Below are 13,304 nucleotides of genomic sequence, written 5' to 3'. Positions count from 1 at the left end.
CAGTACAGAGTCTGCTTAAGACTCTCTCTTCCTGGGATGCCTGGGTGGCTTGGTGGTTGGGTGTCTGCCTTTGGCTCAGGGCCTGATCCCAGATTCCCAGGATCGAGTCCCATGTCGGGCTCCCTGCATGGAGCCTGCTTCTCCCTCTGCCTGTGTCTCTGCCTCTCTTTGTCTCTTATGAATAAATAAATAAAATCTTAAAAAAAAAAAAAAAAAAAAAAAAGACTCTCTCTTCCCTGGGACGCCTGGGTGGCTCAATGGTTGGGCATCTGTCTTCAGCTCAAGGTGTGATCCCGGAGTCCCGGGATTGAGTCCCACATTGGGCTCCCTGCATGGAGCCTGCTTCTCCCTCTGCCTATGTCTCTGCCTCTCTCTGTGTGTCTTGCATGAATAAATAAATGAAAATCTTAAAAAAAAAACAAAACTCTCTCTGCCCCTCCCCTCCATGCACCAGTTCTTTCAAATAATCTTAAAAAAAAAAAAGGACATCAAATACAAGTAGCTCATAATTCTGATGTAGCACACAATATGTACCAGATAATTTTTTAATGGAAGGAAAAGATATTTAGAGATTTATACATATAATATCTTTTAAAGGAATGTATGAGATACTGTATGGAAGCTCAAAGGAACAGTCAGCTCACTGGGAATCTGAAGAGGGGGAGATCACCAAGGAGATGATATATATATATATTTATCCCAAACACCCTGTAAAATGTGGCCATTGTTAATTCTCTGCAAATAATTCTCTCTCTCTCACACACACACTCATGCCTGCACATGTGTGTACACACGCAGAGACTCTGTATTCAAATCCTACTTCCAATGCTTTCTCTGTGACTAAGATTTCTGACTTGCTACGTTCAGAGTAAGATAACATACATTCCTCTTTGGTACCCATTAATGACATGTTACACTTCTGACAAGTATCCAAGAATACATAACCTTGAAATGTATTCTATTAAAAAGTAAAAAATCTTGGCAGGCTCCAGTGAGGCATGTCTAGGTTCCTTTCCCACTCAGTCACTGGTGAGACTTTTGAGTTTATTATCACCTCATCAGTATGTTTGTCAGCTGCTAATGGTGAGAGAAGACTAAGCCACTTACTAACAGAACTTTCTGACTTTTCTAAAGCAAAAGTAAACCCATGACAGATGGATACTTTTTAGGCCTACCATACCCATTTATTCATTTTAATTTATTGGATCAATTAACTCAATTCTGAATAGGCAACAACTAACACTAGATATGTGATTAAATGGGCACCATTCAAATACTCTATTGTCACTAAGAGCAAAAAAGTTATGATGTAAGCTGGCAGAGTTAAAAGCACTAAACCTACCTTTGATATAATGCTAATACTTGGGTTTAAGTCTGGCAGAGACTGAGAGAAGAAATTCAGAAGGTAAAACAGCAGAAGTGAAATCCTGGTAAAGGCAGTGAAGTGTCCTAGGAAACAGAAAAGCTAACAATATAGGCTTTAAGATATTAAGTAGTTACATGTTGCAACTGTAAATGAGGGATATGTGTGGTTTTTTGGTTTGTTTGTTTTCAGAGAGGACAACAACAGCAATCATTCCTTCTAAGCAAAATATTTTCCCAATGCCTTTTTTATTTTGGAATGTGGGTTCAGGTCTTCAATTTTTCTCTGGGTAAAATGTGGCCACAGTTAAATCTCTAACAAATCTAATCACTAACTAATTTGTTACATTTTCTGTCCATACTCAGAAAGAAAATTTACTTGAAGAATACTGAGAAAACAGATTTTAGACATAAACATAAGAGAATATATTCTAGACAGGGCTGTGTTTTCCCTACTGCATTTGATTCCCTACATACAGTTTATAGTATGCATAGAACAACAAGCTTTGAAGTCTTCTTCAAATGGTGTGACAGTAAAAGAATCATAAACATTGACCATTTCTTTACATTGAAATATAGTTTTATTCATTTACATATACATCATTAGTATACAAATGTGCTTTGAAAAGTTACAATATGTAAATGTAAGTAGATTTTATCTTCAAAATTAATAGCTTACCATGGCAGGAGGGAAAGCTGATACTCAAAGTGAAGGCAGAATACATTGTAAGGAACTGTAACTGTGGTACCGCTGGTTGTAAGTTTTTGTTTCTCCTATTACCAGCCTCATAATTCAAGCCATCAAGTGTGCTGACATTCAAATTAGAAATCTTCTACACTCCATACTTATGTCCAAAATTATTTTTCAAAGTTAAATATTCATATTCTTCATTATATATATATATCAACTTGGGCTCTTGTTTTTAAGATACAAAATTATGTTACAAATGTAATTTTCCTATTGTGATGCTGAAGAAGCAATAAGAAGAAAGATGCAAGAGCTAGTAGGTTTCTCAATTCCTAGAGTTTTCATCAATCTACTACTAAGGCATACAAACTTAATATTTAATCAGCAAGACTAAGGAAAATTAGATGTGAAAAATGAAGTCAGAGATTACTGAATTAATCTAGCAAAATCATAGATAGTATGGCTGTTCTAAAATGGGCAAACTGGGTGCCTGGGTGGCTCAGTTGGTTAAGTGTCTGACTCTTAGGTTTTAGCTGATCTCAGAGTCATAGAATCAAGACCCACATTGGGCTCCATGCTCAGCAGGGAGTCTGCTTGAGGATTCTTTCTCCCCCCTCCCTTTGCCTCTAAAATAAATAAATAAATCTTAAAAATCTTGAAAAATAAAATGGGTAAACTGAGTTTGGCAAACTGGAAACTGGAAAACAAAGTTAGAAATAAAAATTTAGAAAACATAAATATACTCAAAATGGAAAAATGTGTTGAGGCAAGATGTAGCAGCTTTCTTAATGAAAAAAATTCAGATATGGAAAACTTTATCAGTTGAGAAGAGGCGAACCTAAAAGTAACTGCTGAGAATTGTGGAATTAACATTAGTAAAGATGATTATACTGGAACTCAACACCCATCTTTCTGGAAGGGGGTTAGTATAATGAGTGCTTAATTCTTAGCAATTTCTACAAGTACTAGATCTTATAAAGAGGGGAAAAAAGATAAACCAGTAGTTTTGTTTTTTTCTCACTGAAAACTGTACACATGAGGATAAATGAATATGGATGTTGCTTGACATGTTGGAAAGAATCCATGGGCAATTCTAGTTACAGATCTAGTTCCAGTTCTGTCACTAAATTGGCCTTTTGACTATGCACAAATTACTTAGCCATTCTGAATGCCTCTTTCCTTAAATGTAAATTAAAAGAATGGAAAGGAAGAGAGGAAGCCAACATGTGCTGAAGAGTCCACTATGTACACTACACATTCTTATTTTCACATGTTGATGATCCTCAACGTTATGTTTACAGTATCTTTGTGAATTAGTTAGTATTCTATTTTCATAAGTGATGAAAGTCGATTGAAGGAGACTAATCTGCCCAAAGTCACACCTATAGAATAGGCAAGAGAGAATATGTGCTCAGCTCTATGTGCCTCTGAAGTCCACGATTTAAAAAAAAAAAAAAAAAAGAATGCATTAACAGCTTCAAAAGGTGTCAGTAACCTTAATTCTCCATGGGTTTCTAATTAGAAACAAGCCATCCCTTTTGCCTTTTTCTTACTGAAGACCTTTCTTCTGACATACTGACCTAGCTCCCTGACAGGTTCTTCCTGCCCCAATTTCTCTTCTCCCTCATCTACTTACCATTTTGTGACCAGAGTGATCTGCCAAAGAGATACAAACTTGCTTTTATATTCTTGCATAAAGGCTCAAAATATAGGGCCAAAAACTTCGGAATGTTTTCCGTGTTGCTTCCAACTTCCGCTCCTAACCTCATTATTCCAGTCATAATAAGCTACTCACTATTGCCCATTATCAAAAGATTAAAAGGACTAGTAGAAGACAAATAAGTACAAGAGTGAGGTATCACACAGCCAAAGGGAGGAGATAGCTTTAAGGGAAAAAAGGAATGGTGGGAATTAGTAGGGTAGCAAATACTACAGAGCATCTATATAGAATGAGGACAGTTTGCTCCTTAACTTCTGTTAAGTAAACAAATTCTGCAATTTCATTTTTTAAAATATTTTTTTATTTTATTTTTATTTATTTATGATAGTCATACAGAGAGAGAGAGAGAGAGGCAGAGACACAGGCAGAGGGAGAGGGAGAAGCAGGCTCCATGCACCAGGAGCCCGACGTGGGATTCGATCCCGGGTCTCCAGGATCGCGCCCTGGGCCAAAGGCAGGCACCAAACCGCTGCGCCACCCAGGGATCCCAATTCTGCAATTTCATACTGAAAAGGGTGTATTTCCAGTTAGGTATTTTCCCCCAAATGTAGATTAGAAATTCCTATAATTCCAAACACTGTATATGACAAATTCAAGTATCAAAAACTTTAACAGTTGAGACCTAAGCCCCTCACTACATCAAACAGGTAGACAGGGACATTTATTTACTCTCCCAATAACAAACTTGGAAGAAGAGGACTGGCTTCTTCTCAAAGCATTAAAACACAGAAACTTCTCTGATCATTGGTTCTAAAAAGATTAGCATTGCTGAACATGATATGGAAAGAACCCCTTATTTGTAGGAATATACTATTAATGTAGTAATGATTCTTAGTCTTTAATTTTATTAGCAAAAAATGAGAGAAGTGCTTAGTACCATCTCGTTGGGGCAGTGAATTCAATAAACTTATGGAAGAGAAGTAGGAACTGTTAAAGGAAGATAAATATTTATTATGTAAATACACAAGTGTTATTTATAAAATCTTCTAAAGCAACTACATACTTTCCCAGTGTATCACCTAAAGCCACGGGCAAAAGATATTCTATTTAAAGTGCCCATAGAGAATATTCATGCTTTACAACATGCTTTAGAGGTCTTAAGTTTCTAGGAATAAAGGTGCTTTACCTTTATTTATTTTTTTAAAGATTTTATTTATTTATTGAGACATAGAGAGAGAGAGAGGCAGAGAGAGAAGCAGGCTCCATGCAGGGAGCCTGACGCGGAACTCGATCCTGGGTCCCCAGGATCACGCCCGGGCTGCACAGGTGGCACTAAACCGCTGCACCACCGGGGCTGCCCGGTGCTTTACCTTTAAATTATACTCTAAAGTGAACCAGATAATTCAAAGCAGAAGCGGCATTTACTACACCGACAATTTGATGTATAACTGATGAAATAAAAACCATCACTGACAATCAAGTTCCACTGGGTATATGTGTAGTAGGCAACTGCTACTTTCACAAGGGATACCTGTCTCATATAAGAATATGTAGCAAAAGAAATTTAAGCTTGAGATAAAGTTACATATGTTTACAGCCAAGTGAAGGTCAACTGTTTTGTATTAAGTGTTAGAGGAAAAAGGACTGAGAAAATAGCAATAAATTTAGCTTGATAACAGTAGGTATAAAAGGCAATCAAGTAGAGTTAGTACTTCTTATTTGTGGTAGTTAGATTATATAAAGTAGTTGCAAATACTGAATTAGCAAATACTGAACTTCTGCTTCTAAGGGAAGTACCGTGTTAAGTTTGGGTAAGTATCCAGTTACAAGATTTTCATCAACCAATCAATACATAACTATATTTTATGTGTGTTCTTGTTAAAAGGTATCTTATTAGGGATGCCTGGGTGGCTCAGCGGTTGAGCATCTGCCTTTGGCTTAGGGAGTGATCCCAGGGTCCTGGGATCAAGTCCCACATTGGGCTCCCTATATGGAGCTGGCTACTCCCTCTCCCTATGGCTCTGCCCCTTTTTCTCTCTGTCTCTCATGAATAAATAAGTAAAATCTTTTTAAAAAGAGATATCTTATTAAATATATATTATTAATCTGTTAACATCAAACTCATCACCAACAACACTGTATCTCATGCCTGAACGGAGGTTCACTAACACACGTAGTTTCTCCATAAGGTCCATCACAGCCTTGTGTCTTAGGAACACTGAATGACACTTTGTGCAAAAATGGGAAACATGTGGCTAAAATAGAGTGTGCAAAGGATACCAGTTTACAGTTTGGGAGCTAAAACAAGAAGGCAAAACATCACCTTGTTCAACCTCAGCTGGTGATGGGCATGTAGGGTGAGTCAAAAGTTTTGCCACTCTGCCAATGTCCAAAAATGACTGTAAAAGTGTCATGAAAACTGATATCAGAGTTATAAGTAAATTTTAGCAGGTAGGTGAATTTGCAGAATCATGAATAAAGAAGGTTGATTATACTGGTTTCTCAAATTTATTAAATGAAAACAAACCTTAATTTCCTACCCAGTTAGTCAATCCTGATTCCTCTTAGAGTGACTATGATCTGAAAGGGGTCACTTTTTCACTTTCAGTGAAGTTTCCACTTTTAGTTTAGAAAATAAGCAGGTTATGTAACTGCACATCAAGAAACTAAATGGATAACAAAATACCTATTCACTATGCTTCAATCACGTCACTATAACTTCCTGAATCAGAACATGTAAATAAAACTGTAGATAAAATCAGTAAATACTGAGTTTAAGAACAGATCCGAAGAAGAAATTGGAATTTGTGATTTTTACCTCCTTGAATTATAATCTATGATAAGGATTCCCTTTTGCCAATTGTTTTCTTTTTTTTTAAGATTTTATTTACTTATTCATGACAGACACACAGAGCGAGAGAGAGGCAGAGACACAGGCAGAGGGAGAAGCAGGCTCCATGCAAGGAGCCTAATGTGGGAATCGATCCCAGGTCTCCAGGATCACACCCCGGGCTGAAGGTGGCACTAAACCACTGGGCCATTGGGGATGCCCCCCTTTTGCCAATTGCAAGGTGGAATCATTCTTAGAGGATTCTTAAGATGGAAAGGCTCAGAAAGGTATTGGTTTGATTCCTTGTCATCCATATTCTTCCAGCAACTATAACAGTTTGACTATATATATGAATACTCTACCACTGATTTCATGTAGACAACATCGTCTCTAAGAGAACTAAAAAAACTACTGTGCTCAGTAGTCAGAGAAGGAGAAGAATTTACTAAGTAGAGATATGGAGAAGTGGCATCTTAATAAATTCCTAAAGTTTTGTTTCTTTTTTTTTTAATTTTTATTTATTTATGATAGTCAGAGAGAGAGAGAGAGGCAGAGACACAGGCAGAGGGAGAAGCAGGCTCCATGCACCGGGAGCCCGATGTGGGATTTGATCCGGGGTCTCCAGGATCGCGCCCTGGGCCAAAGGCAGGCGCCAAACCGCTGTGCCACCCAGGGATCCCAAATTTCTAAAGTTTTGAAAAGAGATACTGAGAGTTTGCTTTTCTATTACAAAGTCCTATGAGTGAACACAGCTATAGTAAGGAGTCTGAGAAATATAGGGCAGATTTTTTTTTTTTTTTAATTACCATTCTAAGGGCAATGGGTATTATCAGTAGTGGTAAAAAAACAGTAGAGTAACATTTCCGCTCCTTCTCTCCATTCTTTCAAAAACACTTATATGCCATGCAATATCTTAGCAATGTACTGGAAATTAGAGAATAAAACGATATGCAGCATTAATAAATTCAGGATCTATATGGAAGAGACTATAGGTAAAGAAGCAAATAAAATACAATGTGTTCCATCTGTAATATCTCTAAACTGGAAACAACCCAAATTTCTATGGTTGAATGGATAAATTGTGGTATAGTCATGGACTGGAATACTACATAGCAGTGAGAATAAATGAACTCGAGCTGTATGTAGATGTAACAGTAAGCAAGAAAGAGATTGTGAAGATCTAAACATACTGTACTAAGAAAAATATTTTTGTGTAGGAGTGATATGAAGAAAGGAAATACAGACACTGAAGGATTTTGCGTCGAAGATTCACCATATCCAAACTATATGCCAAGCATTATGGTGGGCATTATGAAGCATGTATTATAATGAGGCAAGGCCACTTAGGAGGCAATTAAGGAAATTCAAGCAAAAATAATCATGAAGGTACAAATTATAGTAGTGACAGTTGCGCTAAAAAGAAAAGGACACGGGAAATCAAGTATTTTAGAGTGAAAAGGACTGGGTGCTAAAATGGTTGTGAGCAACGGAGGAGTCAAAGATGAGCCCTAGAATCATTCCAGAAGGAGCAGAAAGCATTTTTTTCTTTGTAGTATCTGTGTCACATTACACAGTATGTGTGTCCTTTCTGTAAGGACAGAAAACAAAATAAACTTACTCTTTAGTGTTAGCCAAGCCTTGCAGCCACATAAAAAAATTCTGAACTAGAAATTATAAGAGTTGCCAAAAATATTTTTGAATATTCTATAAATTGGCTAGTTCTTCCATATCACATAGGTAGAATGGGATACAAATAGAACACTGCAGACCTGCTGCATAATTGTGTATGTTGCAATCTACATGTAGAAACTATGTTTATAGATAAGGCAGTATTATGGGCAGGCTGACCTTATAAGGAAAATACTTGAAAACCACCCAGGTGTTATAATATCTTCAAAGGGTTAGAAATGCTGGTCACCAGAACTCATGATAAACAACCTAAAGAACATAGTAATATATCCATTAATTTAGTGCTGCTCTAACTATAGTAAACAAGTGAAATAATATAAAAGAATGTTCTACATTTGAAGAAGTATTATTAAATGAAACTCTTTTCAGTAAGACAGAATGCAATGTGTGTATGTGTATATTACATGTTTAGATATTTTGCTAAATTGAGCAAAGGGGGCAGCCCCGGTGGCGCAGCAGTTTAGCACCGCCTGCAGCCCAGGGCGTGATCCTGGAGGCCCTGGATCGAGTCCCACGTCGGGCTCTCTGTATGATGCCTGCTTCTCCCTCTGCCTGTGTCTCTGCCTCTCTCTGTCTCTATGAATAAATAAATAAAATCTTTAAAATAAATAAATAAATTGAGCAAAGGTCATCCAAAAACTCATGGGAGAAATAGGTAGCAAGTTAGCTCTAGAATAACTTACACTGCTTGAGTATGCTTCTGAATATGAATTCTTACGACATTTCAAGAAAAGTCTAGAGAATAATTAGATCAATATCTTACCAAGTTAATTTAAATTGCCTAAAATGATGTTCAATTCTCTTAGATATAAAAAGAGGGACTTTCATAGCTACACCTTTGGTTGTGTTAGTAAGTAATTTCTCTTTTATAATTGCTGGCCATCCAAAGTGGCAGAGAGTAGATTGGGTAATCTGAAGTACTCCCAAGGAAACTGATAGAAAAAAGATGAAAATTAGTATAGAGGATATAAAATTTTATTTTATTAATTTTTAAAAAGATTTTGTTTATTTATTCATGAGAGAGAGAGAGAGAGGCAGAGACACAGGCAGAGGGAAAAGCAGGCTCCATGCAGGGAGCCCAATGTGGGACTTGATCCCAGGACCCCAGGATCACGCCCTGAGCTGAAGGCAGACACTTAACAGCTGAGCCACCCAGGCGTCCCAGGATATAAAATTTTAGAAGGCAAAAAAAAGAATTGCATTTCGTTCGGATCTCTTCAATTCTTTGGACTTGGAGCCCTATGCCCAAGGCACAGAAAACTCTAAGGACAAACTTGCCAAAGCAGTCTTTTCTAATTTGGCATCTTTGACAAAAAAAGTTTCATGAAATCTTTGAGGTACAAATGATTTAGAAGTAAAACCTAGTGAAGTGAATTTGTAAGAAACATGAAACATTTAAATATATTGTAGTGATGGACTCGTTATTTTATTTATTTTCTCATATTTTAGTTTTTTAAGTAATCTCTATACCCAATGTTGGACTCGAACTCATAACTCTGAGGTCAAGACTTGCATGCTCTACTAACTGGGCCAGCCAGGTACTCTTGTATTTGTTATTTTAAAAAGCTAATATTCCTTTGTATAAATAAATAAATAAATATATATATAAATATATATAACAATTCAAAATATCTTTACAGAATTTCCCAGAAGCTATCACTGGCTAAATTTTAGTGGCTTTTAAGGACATCCCATTGACTGACACACAAACATACACACACCCCAATGCAAGACTGCAAAAGACATGCCTGACAACATATGAACCTGGCCAAAGGACTGCTTGAATCAGCCATAGCTTCTGAATAAGTGTTTTGTTCAAAGAAGCACTATAACAGCTCCTGTGTGTGTGTATATACAGATACATATTAGTTTCCAACTCATGTTCATTTTTTTCACTGTCTGGTAACATAAGAGAAGTCACTGTCACAAAAATCAGGCCAGGATAAAGGCCTCCTTCCTGGTAAACTAAATGGTTCACCTCTGCCTCTATATTCACATTTACATAGAGTGGAATAGATAACAGACATTTTGTAACTAAGTTTTATCCCTCTAACATTACCTCTCAGGATTTCATAGTACAGAAGTAACTCTGGCAGAAAGAATGAAAGAAATCTAAAAGAACTTATTATTTACAAAAATGTGTCAAATGCTGGCCACTGTGTATATGCTTTTCCATACAATTTCTTATTTCAGTTTCCTAAATCTACAAAACAGCATTTACCAGTTTCATATACATACATGAGGAAATTGAGATCCAGAGTAAACTAAATATTGAAGGTCACACAGGGCACATTAAATTTAGTTTTATCACAACATTAAGGAAATACTTAAAATATTATATAGAAGTAATACATTCTCATGGTTAAATTTTTTAAAAATTATTTTTATGTATGTAGAGTGAAAAATATCCCTCTAACCCTTGTCCATCATTTTGTACCTTCACTGATCCAGAAAACAGCAAGTGTGTGTGTGTCTGCATATGTACATTCCCATGCTTCCCTCTTTTCAACAAATGGCAGCATACTATACACATTGTTTTCCATTTTGCTTTTTTCATTTAATAATATCAGCTAGCATTTCAGATGCATATGCTATCTAACCCTACAATTCTACTTCTGGGCCTTTATTCTACAGATACACTTGCATACATGCAAAATACTTTTGTATAGGGGTATTTGTATCTTTATACAAATTTTATATTATTACAAATTTATTACTGTTTTGTAGCACTGTATTTAAAATAGCTAAGTATTAGAAGTGACTTAAATGCCCAACAATGGAGAACTCATTGAATATAGTACCATGGAATACTCTTCTGCTGGAGTAGAAAGAGTAATGATATGGAAAGATATCTCAAATATAAAACTAGGTCAGCAAAAGTTTAGAAGATGGGTAATGTACAGTATGCCTGATAGTGTGAGGAAGTATACTCTCTCATATACAGCTGGTGAAAGCATATGTGGTAAAACCTTTGTTGAGAACAATTTAACAACAAGGTACTAAAATAAAATACACATTATGTTTTGAGTCAAATTCCATTAAAGAATCTAGCCTAGAGAAATATGCTTACATGTGAAAAGATGCACATAAAATAATGTTCTCTGAAGTTTGGCTGCAATACTGCAAAACTGGAAATGATCTAAATGGCCTTCAACAGAGAAATAATTTTTAAAATAGTATAACATCTATATAATGGAACACTAACCAGTTGCTAAACAGAATATAACAGATCTTTATGTTGACATTAAAAAATAACCATGATATATTCTTCAGTTAAAATACAAATTGCAGAACAATCTAATATTTCATTTACATACATAAAATCAGAAAAACACATGTAAAATGAAATAAGAACCCTACCCCCACTACAAACATACGAACAGACACACAAGTATTCTATATGCTTTCCCATTTCTACTGAATAAAGACCTGCTACTTTGAAAATGAAAATTTGTTATAGTTAAGTAAAAACATGCAGATTTAAACACACCAAGAATATCTCTGTGGTGGCCACAAGTTTAAACACAATAATCACATTAATAAAATTCCAAGTCCTTTATTTTCTAACATTAAAACTCAATTTGTGATGTTTCAGTGGTGATATGAAAATGTCATATGTAGGAACCTAAATGGAAGATGAAACCTGAAATAATACCTCATTACAATAAATGCTTGTGATAAAATCCAAGTGATACTTTTAGTAACATAAATATATAGGACTAACTAGCTATATGTATGCATGGACACTAATTGGTAAATTCCTTGAGAAAAGAACAGGTATCCCATAAAGCACCAGAGACTGTTCTGCATACCTAAAGGACTTAGAACATAAATGGCAAAAAAACAATGTTAAGAAACAGAAATTCTGTAATACAGAAACTCAATCTGAGTCATGTAATAAGAAGCAATCATCTGTTTGGGGTTTTTGTTTGTTTGTTTGTTTGGGGGGTTTTGAACCAGTAACCAGATCAGAGATGGGGTAAATGATTTAAATTTTTTCTTTTCTGGGTAAAGCAAAGCAGAAAGCTAACAAATAAAGACGCAATGCTATCCTTAAAGCACACATGCAAAACTACACCCATATATAACATAAACAATATGGGATAAATTAAACATCAAAATTGTTTCTTAAATTATAATCTTAGCATAACTGGATAATATCACTGTTGACTTTTAGAAATAGGCAAACAGATACTAACCTGACATTAAGGGATGAAAAATGAAGAAAATCATCATGATGGAATAGAAAATAGCAGAAATAATAAGACAGCAATCATAAAGCCAGCATTAGTAAGTTCAAAAGTCAGGAACACGGAAGAAACATGGGCTTAAAATTCTTTTCTTTGGGAATTCTCCTCTTTTTTGTTGGGAAGGACATATTCTGACAATTATTCCCACAGAGGAAATGCTTTTCTATAAAGTCTTTCTCAAAATTATAAAGAGATGAGAATTACACAGTAAATGTTTGGCAGTTAACCTTGGAGAGACTGTTGCTTGAAGCAGCTATACCCAAACACTAAGCTTCTCAGCAAACAGGGCCTGCTGTGGCCCATAAACTAATCTCTGTGGAGGGCCCCACTGAGAATACCCACATGTTCTACAGCTAGTGCTAACACCCCTTTCAATCCTCCAAAGGGTCACTTGCAACTCTGTAGAAATTGCCAGTTTCTCTTGGCTCCAGAGACAGCTTCACCTGCAGGGTTTCATTTTTCTGTTTGACACCTTAACGTTGATTTTCCTATATAATACAAAAGAGCCCTCTCCAGTGCTTCTCACACAATTACACAATCACTCCATTGTAACTTGGGAGAGGATTAATGATTGGGTTTTATTTGATTGTAGTTTTGATTAATCCTGACTTTAATTTGTGACCTTTGCTGGAATCCCAAGGGCTGAGAATTAGAAAATGCACACTGTACCACTGTACTCTGAGTAGTCTAAGCGTGCCAATTTATTTCATGCCTCATTAGCCACAAAAGCTATGAAATTTTAGTCCAAAACAGCTTCACATTTTTTCAGGGTATGGGTACAAAATTCTGTAAGCTTTTCATTCTGATTTGAATATAGCAAGCCAA

General features: G+C 36.0%; 1 protein-coding gene across 32 annotated transcripts in view; it reads right to left on the bottom strand.

The window, feature by feature from the left end:
- ERC1 (ELKS/RAB6-interacting/CAST family member 1) overlaps positions 1 to 13,304 on the bottom strand; it is a 545,178-nt gene that overhangs the window by 228,109 nt on the left and 303,765 nt on the right. The gene's annotated exons all lie outside the window — the stretch shown is intronic.

Source organism: Canis lupus, chromosome 25 (genome assembly GCF_048164855.1).
Source record: "Canis lupus baileyi chromosome 25, mCanLup2.hap1, whole genome shotgun sequence".
NCBI classification, from domain to species: Eukaryota; Metazoa; Chordata; class Mammalia; order Carnivora; family Canidae; genus Canis; species Canis lupus.
Note: the sequence above shows the minus strand (reverse complement) of the source record. Positions and strands in the feature narration are given on the sequence as shown.